This window comes from Castor canadensis, chromosome 19, assembly GCF_047511655.1.
Source record: "Castor canadensis chromosome 19, mCasCan1.hap1v2, whole genome shotgun sequence".
Lineage (NCBI taxonomy): Eukaryota > Metazoa > Chordata > Mammalia > Rodentia > Castoridae > Castor > Castor canadensis.
The window spans coordinates 41,067,961-41,078,502 of NC_133404.1; the positions used below are offsets into that span (position 1 = coordinate 41,067,961).

The window sequence follows — 10,542 nt, forward strand, 5'->3', positions numbered from 1 at the left end:
GCTTCAAACCATGACCCTCCTGATCTCTGCCTCCTGAGTAGCTGGGATTACAGGTGTGAGCCATCAGTACCCGGTTAGAACAGCAATTTTAAGGCTGTGTCTAACCTTGAGTTATGCATTTTGTAAAGTGACAGTTTTGACCTGAGTTACTTCATTTTGAGTGTAAGTGCCAAGATAAAATAACTCTACATCTTGTTTATGCAATACACCATCTGCCAGACACCATGCGGCACAAACTGATCATTTATTTGTGTGTCAATAAATAATTATACCTATAAATATATCCAAAACACTAGACACAGGAGCTTATCAATCATATCAGATATAACCCCCTCCCCTGGGACTATAAAAGAAGGCGCACCCAAGGCTGAGACATGGCAGACACACTGACCCATCACCTGGCCACCACATCCACAGAAATTGCCACAGTGAAGAATCTCTGTCTTTATCCCCAGGCTCCAACTTGACGCAGTTTCTCTTGCCCTGACATGCAACTCACTTTTAACTGACATTTAAAATAGCCTGCACCCAAATGGGCATTTGACAACTCTGCACTTGCCATTCTGTAAAACTGCTAATCCCCTGCAGAGACTTTTCCTGCGCCTGTATCAGCTCTCTGCTGGACCTCCAGCACAGCCTCTGAACCCTGCAGTGTCTTTAACGCTTTCTTGGCCGTTCTGTGACTGACTTTCCACTGTGAAGTGTAATGTGTGATCCAAGTTAACGTTAGGACTAAGACTGGAATAAAAGAACCTGTGTTGCCAATGGCTCGTGGCTATCAAGTGAACTCAGCAGTACTTGGTGAATCAAAGTCAATGAAATTGATACAGCATGTGCATTTAGGGTTACTCTGTAAATTCTGACATAGTAGAAAGACACATGTGTCAGTCTATGTTTCTGACATGGCTCACTCATGACAGGGTCTGGGACATAGTAAGCTAACACCTCAACACTCTGTACACACCTGGATATTTTCATGAAAGAACTGCAAAAGCATGAAAGTGGCCAATGAGTGTGGGGTTCCAGCACATCAGGTCCAGTCACTCCCCTCAGCCAAGCAATTAAAGAGACAAATAGCCAGGCACCGGTGGCTCATGCCTGTAATCCCAGCTACTCAGGAGGCAGGGTTGGTGGAGTGGCTTACGTGGTAGAGCTCCTGCCTAGCAAGTGTGAGGCCCTGAGTCCAAACTCCAGTACTGAAAAAAGAAAAAAAAGTAAATACTCAAGAGGATTGCCATTCAAAGTCAACCCAAGGAAATAGTTCACGAGACCCTATCTCGAAACAATACCCAACCAAAAAAGGACTGGTGGAGTGACTCAAGTGGTAGAGTGCCTGCTTAGCAAGCATAAGATCCTGAGTTCAAAACCCTAGTACTGCCAGAGAGAGAGAGAGAGAGAGAGAGAGAGAAGTAGTGGTGAAGGTCAGAGAACTATTTGTTAATGCACCAGTCTCGTCCATCTTCAGGGCACTGTCGTGGTTTAAACAGAGGAAGAAATGGGGCAGGGTGAGAGGTTTGCATAATTAAGCAGTCCCAGTGTCGCAGTCAAAGTATGGTATGATCAAAGGTCAAACAGTCCTGGTTTTACAAAGGACTTCCAGAGGAGTTGTTCACAGTTTGCTCAGGGATGGCCTCTGTCCCGTATCATAAAGATGTTTACTTGATCATCTCTGGAATCCAGGAGGGAGACACTCAAGAGCAGAAACTTAAAGAAGTGCAAACAGAGTCGGAGAGGGACAACATGAAGTTAATTAAGCCGGTGACTGGTGCCCTCCTTCAGAGGCAGTGTAGGAGAGACAGCCTCTGCACCCCTGCCAGTGGCCCTCACCAGGCTGTGGTACCAGTCTGACCTGGAACTTCTGCCTCCTTCAGAAATGGCTTGGTGACATTCTATATGTTTTCTATTGGGGAGACTGAGGCACAGACATATTAAAATCCTGACCCAAATTATGCATCAAAAAAAATCAAACCAGGAGACTGTGGATGCAGCTCAGTGGTACAGTACTTGCCTAGTGTGTGCCGGGCCCTGGGTGGGCTCCGTCCCCAGCACTCCTCAATAAATTCCATAGAATTACTGATGTGGCCCAGCAATTCCACTCCTAGGAATGGTCCCAAAAGAACTGGGAACAGGTGTTCAGACAAAAGCGTGTACTCAAGTGTCCTAGCAGCAGCATTCACAGTAGCCAGAAGTGGAAACACCCCGAAAATTCCTCAGCTGGTGAGGTATTAAAATCTGGTTGAAGTTCACAATGGAAGGTGACTCAGCTACCACATGAATGAACACTGTGCTAGGTGAAAGAAGACCAAAGGCCCATCCATGTCCTTCCACTTATATGATGTGCCCAGCCTAAGGAACCCATAAAAAGAGAGAATAGATCGTAAGGGCCGGGGTGTAGCTCAGTGGTAGAGTGTGTGCTTCCCATTGTGAGATCCCAGCACCAAAAAGGAAAAGAAAAGAAGAAAAGAGAAAAGAGATAGGTGGTGGCCAGAGGCTGGGGAGAGAGGGCGTGAGGAGTGTCTGATTATCAACAGGTAGGAGGGCTTCCATTGAAGCATTGCTTGTTCTGGAACTCTACTTTGGTGAGGGTGGCACAAAACTGTGAAGGTACCAAATGCTACTTGAACATTTGGTGAATTTTAGGTTATGCATATTCTACCAAAATAAACAAACACGCAAACAAACAAAAATCAAATTAGAATTACAGTTCAGTTCCTTTCACTCAGGAGGGTGACTGGGGCCTGGCCTTTTCCAAGCCTAGATAACAGGACCCCACCTGTTTTTAGCAAGCATCCAAATTACGTCTTTCTTTAAAAAAAAAAAAAAAAGTTGCAGAACAAAGAAACAAAGAAGGTTGTCACTCAGTAAAACCCCGGTGATAACACAGAACAATAATGATGAGGTTCAAGAACCTTCAATAAAGCCAGGAGTAAACAATAGTCAGAGGAGCCAGGGGCCCCAGAGGAGGCACAGCTCAGCCCAGGGACCTGCCTGGCCGGCTCAGGATCCCCAGGCCCCAGCCGCCTTTCAGGATTTGTTCTGACCCTTTCTGACTCCAGCTGCCACCCTCGTGGCTCATGGATCTTGGCCCTTGCCTCCTAAAGCAGAGCTTGGAAAAACACCTCACCTGTTGGGGCCACCTCACATCTGGCTTTGTTCACCTCTTCTGCTTGTTTGCCCTTCTACAAACACACTCATGGCTACACCCACACTTTTGAGACTACCCAGATCCCCAAAAAGTAAAGACTCAATGGACCATGGTGGTGCATGACTGTAATCCAAGCACTCCATAGGAGGATCACAAGTTCAAGGCCAGCCTGGTCCCAAAATCCAATAAAGACACACACACACACACACACACACACACACACACAAAAGATTGCACCCACCCCCACCCCTGAGATGCTGGGAGACAGAGTGCAAGGGGCACTGGTGCCAAGCCTTCCCTGTGTGACCCTGGCAAGTCATATGAAGTGGGGACAGGGTCACACATGGGAGTGAAGTGAGTGGCCTTGTGAGAAAAAGCGTGTGGTAAATGGAAAGGTATGTGACAATCATGAGGTGAATTCTTGGAATGAACCTGGGGAATTTCAAGTTCCGGCCTGACCTGGCATATTTCTCCCTGTCTTCTTCAGAGACTCAGAGATCCTGTGTCCTCCCATTCTCTTACCTGGGCTCTGCCTGCACCCCCTGCTGGGGCTTGCAAGGGTTTCCCAGGGCCTTTCTCTGAGACCCAGCTGCCCTCTTCCTGCCCTCCTGACTTCCAGCTGTCACCCAAACCCAGGACACGAGCCACCAGATGGCAGCTGTCTGATGGCACAAGCGTGGGCAGGGTGACAGTCCTTCCAGAGAGAGATCTGTTTTTCAAAGAACCGTCTCAGGGCTCCAGCCTCATGAAATGCTTCAAAGGAAGCAAACAGGGCTCTGTGCTGAAAAGTTTGAGGAATTCTGCAGGCCTGCCTGCATCTAATCTCCTCCCTGATGCCCCCCACCCCTGCAATCTCAGAAACATCCAGTACCTGTGACCTTGGGACAATTTACAAAAATGATTAGTAAAACAAATCCTGACAGCCCATTGTCTCCCCTCAACAAAGATGGACATTTAAAGAACGTAGGCAAGGAGGGCTTTGGGAGTCAACTGGAAATCTGGGTTCAAGCCCAGATTCCCAGGATAACATCACATACCTGGGTGAGTGAAGGAGATAAGGAAGTTCCAAGACCCTGGCCCAATGCTCCACCCAAGGTGAGAGTCCAGGCAAGGAAGGATGAGGATGACGGCTACAGGCTACATGCTAGGAGTGAGGTGCACGGAGCTATGTGTGGGTCGCCCAGGTTCAAGGTGAGTTACTGGCCTTCTCTGTCCTAGTGCTTGCTAGTCTTCCTTCCTTCCTTCCTTTCTCCCTCCCTCCCTCTCCCTCTCTCTCTCCTTTCTTTTTTCCCTTTGCTATTGGCGATTGAACCCAGGGCCTAATGCATGCCAGGCACACTCTGTGTCACCTTTGTTGGGACTTAGGATGTAGCTCAGTGGTAGAGAACTTGCCTAGCTTGCTTAAGGCCCTGGGTTCAATCCCAGCACAACCAAACAACAACAACAATAAAAAAGGCTAGCCTTGTTGCTGGGAACACAACCTGTTGGATTTTGTTCTATTTGACATTACTCAAATTCCATTCTTCAGCATCAGCTGAAGTAGAATCAGAGTCTCAAGTGCAGCTGAGACGCAGTTCCGGCAGTTATTTCTAGAAATGTCTGAATTAGGGACATGAGGAGGAAGTTTTAGAAGTTCCACTCCCACCAGAAATGTTGAACCTGGGGGCGGGAGTTGTATCCTGATTTGCTGGCCTGGTGCATAGGTCACAGGTAGTCTACAGTCCTCCAAGGGTTTAAAGGTAGAGCTAACAGGACCTCAAGAAGCTGGGGACAACCAGGAGACGTTCTTCAAGCCCCCCAGCACCCCCACTTCCTAGTGAGCCCAAGGAACCCCAAATACTAAGACCTTTATCCCGCCCTGACTCTTCACCACCTGAGCACTGTAACCTGAAAACTGTAGAGTGAACAGAACAGTTCTGAGTCTCAGAAGGAATCCATTCTGGTGCCAGCACGCACTGGACTCAAGGGATGACAGGATAGGGCCTGTACTGCTTCCCCTGCTGGCCTGGGCTGTCACTTAACATATCTGCCACTTCTTTTCTCCATGGAACCAGCGGTGTGGCTCAAGTGGTAGAGCACTTGCCTAGCATGCACAAGGCCCCAGGCTCCATCCTCAGTACTCAAAAAAAAAGAGAAAGGGTGCCTTTTGTAATTATAGAATTCTCCCTGGGGATGGAACCCAGGGTCTCCTACAGGCGAGGGAAGTTCTTTACCTCTGAGCTACACCTAGACCCACATCATTCTATTTTTGATCCAAAATTCTACTAGTTTAACTATCTGATTCCTTTGCCAAACAACAGGGAGAGAGAAATCAGGGCCTGTCCTTTGTATCTGCACAGCAGCCACATGGCCTGCTACATCCAGATGTTTACAGCAGTGGGAAACCACAGACAGCACTTCCGCTGGCTTCAGACCCTGTGGGCAGCTTTGTTTATTAGGAGAAAAATACACACACACACACACACACTCTCTCTCACACAATCCCCTACCACCACAATCCCAGACAGTCTAAACTCACAACCCAAGAGGACAGTGACCTGCTGCCTCCCTAGTGTGCTCCCAGGGGAATCTCAGTGGCTATGACTTGAGCAAGGAGCCTTCCACCCCAGGGCTGACCTTTGACCCACAGTGCCGGGTGTGTCATCGTTCATGTCACCATCAGCGACATTTATGAAATGGTGCAGCCTCCAAGGTCACTTTAACTCCAAGTGAGGCTGTGATGCTCCCTTTACCCACCTCTCCTTTCCTGAGTGGGGTGCTTATCCCACCAGCCATCAGATTCATGACGCAATGGGGAGGAGCCAGCCTACCTTCCCCACTCAGGCCTGGCCACGGGATTGGGAAAGGCCCAGCTCAGAGCAGAAGCCTTAAGAGTCACATCACATGTTTCTTCCAGCTCGATCTCTCTCTTTTTTTCTTTGTCTTGGGAATACCAAGTTCCAACTGGGGCTCCCTCCTTCAACCTGGGTCCTGGAATGAGAAGTCACAGGGAACAGAGGTGTAGCCACCATCATACAGTATGAGTGAGAAATAAGCCACTGTTATTATAAACCACTGAGATTTGGTGGGGGGGGTTGTTTGTTACTGCATCATAACCTAGTGAAAGCTGACTGATACAGCAGCACCACCCCAAGACAGCATCACGACTTGCCGTTTGCCTGTCCTGCCGTATCCCTGTTAAAATTTAAACACCAAAAATAAACTCTGAGTCCCCATTCTACTATTTATCTGCTCGGGAAGACATCAGTTAACAATGTCAGAAACCAACTGTAGCCAACACTCACATCAACAGCAGCTAAACCTCAGGAAACTGTCCAACAGTTATTCAAATCCACACCAAACTGGACACCTGGCTTTTCTGTTCCTACCTTTCCTACTGTGATGATGTCAAGTTGACTAGGTACAGGACAGTGTTATAGTGCCGAATAACCTAGTGATTTAATCACACACTAATTTCGTGTCATTGAGATAGAGGCAGCTAACATCCACATCAGTTGAAAGGTTAGGACCAAAAACCCAGGTTTCCTGGGAAAGAAGGAATTCTCCCTCAAAGACTGTAGTGCCTTCACAATTGGTCTCAAATCAGATCACATCAAAAAGCTTCTGCACAGCAAAGGAAGCAATTACAGAGTGAAGAGACACCTGCAGAACGGGATTCATCAGTGAATACGGGATTGATATCCAGAATACACAAAAAGCTAAAAAAATTAAACAGCAGAACAAACACTTCAATCAATAAATGATAGCACAGTTCTCAAAAGAAGTACAAATGGCAGAAAAACACACGAAGAAATAGTCAACATCCTCAACCACAAAGAAAATGCAAACGATAAATGTTGGCGACGATAGAAAGGCAAATTCCACAATGTGGAATCTTTTTTTTTTTTTTTTTTTGGCAGCACTGGGGTTTGAACTCAGGGCCTACACATTTGCAAGGGAGGTGCTCTTGTTGCTTGAGCCACTCAGCCAGCTGTGGAATCTAGAGCAGAAAGAAACAAAAAGATATGTGGTGGGAACCAGTGGGAGGAGGAGGAGGAAAGGAGAGTGATGAGGGGGATTTGATGTCGAAGTACTTTATACACATGTACGAAAACAGAACAATGAAACGTGACAAATTATGTAAAAGGAGGCAGGAGAGCAAAGATTAATAGAGGGGTGAATTTGATCAAAATACTTTATAAGCGTGTATGGAAATATCACCATGAAACTCCCTCGTACAAGTAATAGAAGCTTAATTTTAAAGAGAGCGAGATTGTAGTACCAATTCCTGCCCAAGTTCCCAGCCTGCTGGCTTGTCTTATAGATTCCACACTCATCAGCCATTCCTTAACGCTCTCTCCCTCTCCCTCTCTCTCTCTCCTCCTCCTCCTCCTCCTCCTCCTCCTCCAATAGGGAAATTAAGAGGACAGGGAAAGGAGGGAGCCGGTGGGGCCTGGTGACATCCCACTGTCCGGAACCAGGCTGGGTTTTGCGGCACTCTGGGTGTGGCAGGTCCTCTCACTTGTAGGCTTCCTGCCTCCCAGGTCCTGTTGTTTCACTGGGGAGGAAGAGGGCCTTGAGGACAGGGAGGGCTGCCCCAGCTCCTGCTGAGGAGACATGCAATCCCAACTTGTCCTTGACTGTGAGTTATTCTATGTGCATCATCTAAAAGCAAGTTCATTGATCAAAGACTTACCGGCAGCCTTTTCTTCCCAGGAGCTACTCTGCCCTTGACCCTCTTCTCCTTCCTTCTTAGTATGGTGTCAGCGACTACTTCACCACCCTGCCAGCCTCCCAAGCATGGCAGAGGACTGTCACCAGGGGGGTTGGAACAGGGATGGCGTTCTTCACCGTCACCTTCCAGAGAGAGAGGGAGAGAGAGGGAGAGGAGAAGGAGGAGGAGAGGAGGAGGAGGAGGAGGAGGAGGAGGAATGGAAGGCAGAAATAACAGGAAAAAGTACCCCAATGCAGAAAGGCCTGGAAGGCTCTGGTGTCAAGCAACCTAAACAAACACAAAAAGCCCAAAACAAAACTCCTAGACACAGCCTGAAGACAGCAAAGCACTCATCAGATAATGAAAAACTCCTTAGCATGAGGCAGAAGGGTATGTTTCAAAAATCCAAGACAGGTCAACTACAAAAGAAAAAATATCCAACCAGCATTGAACTTACCAACAATACTGGATTCTAGAAGATACTGAAGATGGTGAAACAGTGCCTTCCAGGCCTTCAGCGAGCAAAGACGTGCTCTAACAAAATTAAAAGGGAATTGAGAGAAAAGAAATAGTGAAATCACCTGAGGAAGACAATGAAGGAAAAAGCACCAGAACAACAGTTGTCCACAGCCCTGAAGAGTTAGTGAGTCAATGAGAATAGGAGGTAGCGGAGTTATTTCTTCTTCCCCTCGCCCTCCTCCTCCTCCTCTCCCTCCTTCTCCTCCTCCCTCTTCTCCTTCTTCTTTTTCTTCCTCCTCTTCTCCCTGTCCCTCTCTCTCTCTCTCTCCCTCCCCTTCCCCCTCTCCCCCTCAACCTCTCCTCCTGCCCCTCTTCAGGGTCTCACTGTGTGAGCCCAGACTGCCCTAGAACTCACTGTGTAGACTGGCCTTGAACTCAAGATCCTCCTGTCCCAGTTTCCCAAGGACTGGGATTACAGGCCTGTGCTCCCACCCAACTCCAGGTGTCTCACACAAGGAGAGTTGTCACTGGATTTAAGCCTCACTCAGATGGTCCAGGATGATTTTCCCATCTTAAAATTCTTAACTTGGGCTCAGTGGTAGAGCACTTGTCTGCACAAGACCAGGACAAAAAAAAACGAGATCCTTAATCACATTTGCAAAGACTTTTTTCAGGTCATATTCACAGTTTCTAGAGTCCAGGACACAGAATGTGTAATTGGTTACCAATTTTTAAAGCCAAATTCTAGACTAGTGCTACCAGTAGAACTATAATGCAAACCACGCTTGTGACCTTAAACATTTATTAGCCGCATTGTAAAAGGAAAAAGAAATAGGTAGGCAAAACTAATTTTAATGCTCCATTGTATTCACTCAAACAGATCCAAAATACTATCTCAACATTTAACTGACATAAAAATTATTAGTGGGCTCTTTTACTTGTGTGTGTGTGTGTGTTTAGCACTAATGCTTGGCAATCTGGGAGTTTTACATTTATAGCACGTCTGAGTTCACACTGGCCACAGTTCAAGGCTGTCATAGTGCACAGAGAGATTGAGATCGCACAAAAGGTGATCTCGATCTGTTGCATGGAGTGTGTGCACAGTGTTACAAACATTGGCAAAGTAAAAATGAAGACATAATCGGAGTGACCAGAAAAAAAAAAATGAACCCAAAAGAAAAAAAAAAAAAAGAGTGACCAGTAATGTAGAGAGATAGAAGCAAGAATAAATTTTTATTCTATGTATTAGGAAGTGAATCAATCATTAGAAGTTTCACTGTAGAATTTAGAATTATAAAATAGCCACGTCTGTCAGTTACCTATGCTGTGTAACAAACAACTCCAACATTTAGTAACTTAAAACAACCACCACTTTATTTGCTTATGATTCTGTGCACCAAGAATCCAGGCAAAGCTTAGCCAGGTGGCTCTGCTTCTCGTGGACTGGCTGAAGCTCTGGGGTGGGTGACAGTGGGTGACAGCTGCCAGCTTATATTCTGCTGGGGCCGCTGGCTTGGGGCATCTGTTCTCTTTGAAAGCCTCTGCGCACTGGCTGCTCACAGAAGAGTGGTTGGGTTGTAAGAAGCAATGTTTCAAAAAATGAAGGCAGCTGGACACTGGTAGCTCACACCTGTAATCCTAGCTACTCAGGAGCCAGAGATCAGGAGGATCTTGGTTCAAGGCCAGCCAGGCAAAAAGTTCAAGAGACTCCATCTCAACCAATAAAAGCTGGGCACACTGGTGCCTATTTGTTATCCCAGCTACTTGGGCAGTTTAAATAGGATTACCACATAGACCACTCAGGCCTTCTCATTCAGCAAGAAGACAAAGTGTTCTGCTGATTTAGAAGGGGGCAGGATAGAGGCCTGAAAAGGGAGGAGTTTCTAGTGACCCTGCTAAGTACTGGGGTGCACCAGGATGGGACTTTCCTGGACCATGGGCTGTTGTCCTAGAGCAGGAAGGGACAGGAACTCTTTTCTTGGCTGCTGAAGCTGGTCCCCTTGCCAGTGACAATATCAGGGCAGCAGTGAAAAAGACAAACTTCCTGTTCCTGGGTAAGGCGTTTCCATGGCCTTGGCAAATGAGTTCCCAGTAAATGGTTCATTGTACAGAGGTAACCCGGGGGCACTTCCTGGACACCCACTCACCTGGAAAGAGGTGTTTCTGCGGCAGAGCTGACCACCTAGTGACTCTAGCTGTGTGGCCTCAGCACACAGAGCTCAAGGAGAGTTGAATGGCGGCTACC

At 47.2% G+C, this 10,542-nt stretch overlaps 1 long non-coding RNA gene across 1 annotated transcript in view; it reads right to left on the reverse strand.

Moving 5' to 3' along the window:
* LOC141419222 (uncharacterized) overlaps positions 1 to 8,041 on the reverse strand; it is a 27,339-nt gene extending 19,298 nt beyond the window's left edge. The window contains exons 1-2 of the long non-coding RNA XR_012443923.1: positions 7,821 to 8,041; positions 5,956 to 6,115 (exon numbers count right to left, since the gene is read on the reverse strand). This is a non-coding gene — a long non-coding RNA (uncharacterized lncRNA). The remainder of the gene's footprint in view (positions 1 to 5,955; positions 6,116 to 7,820) is intronic.
* Between the last annotated feature and the right edge of the window lie 2,501 nt (positions 8,042 to 10,542).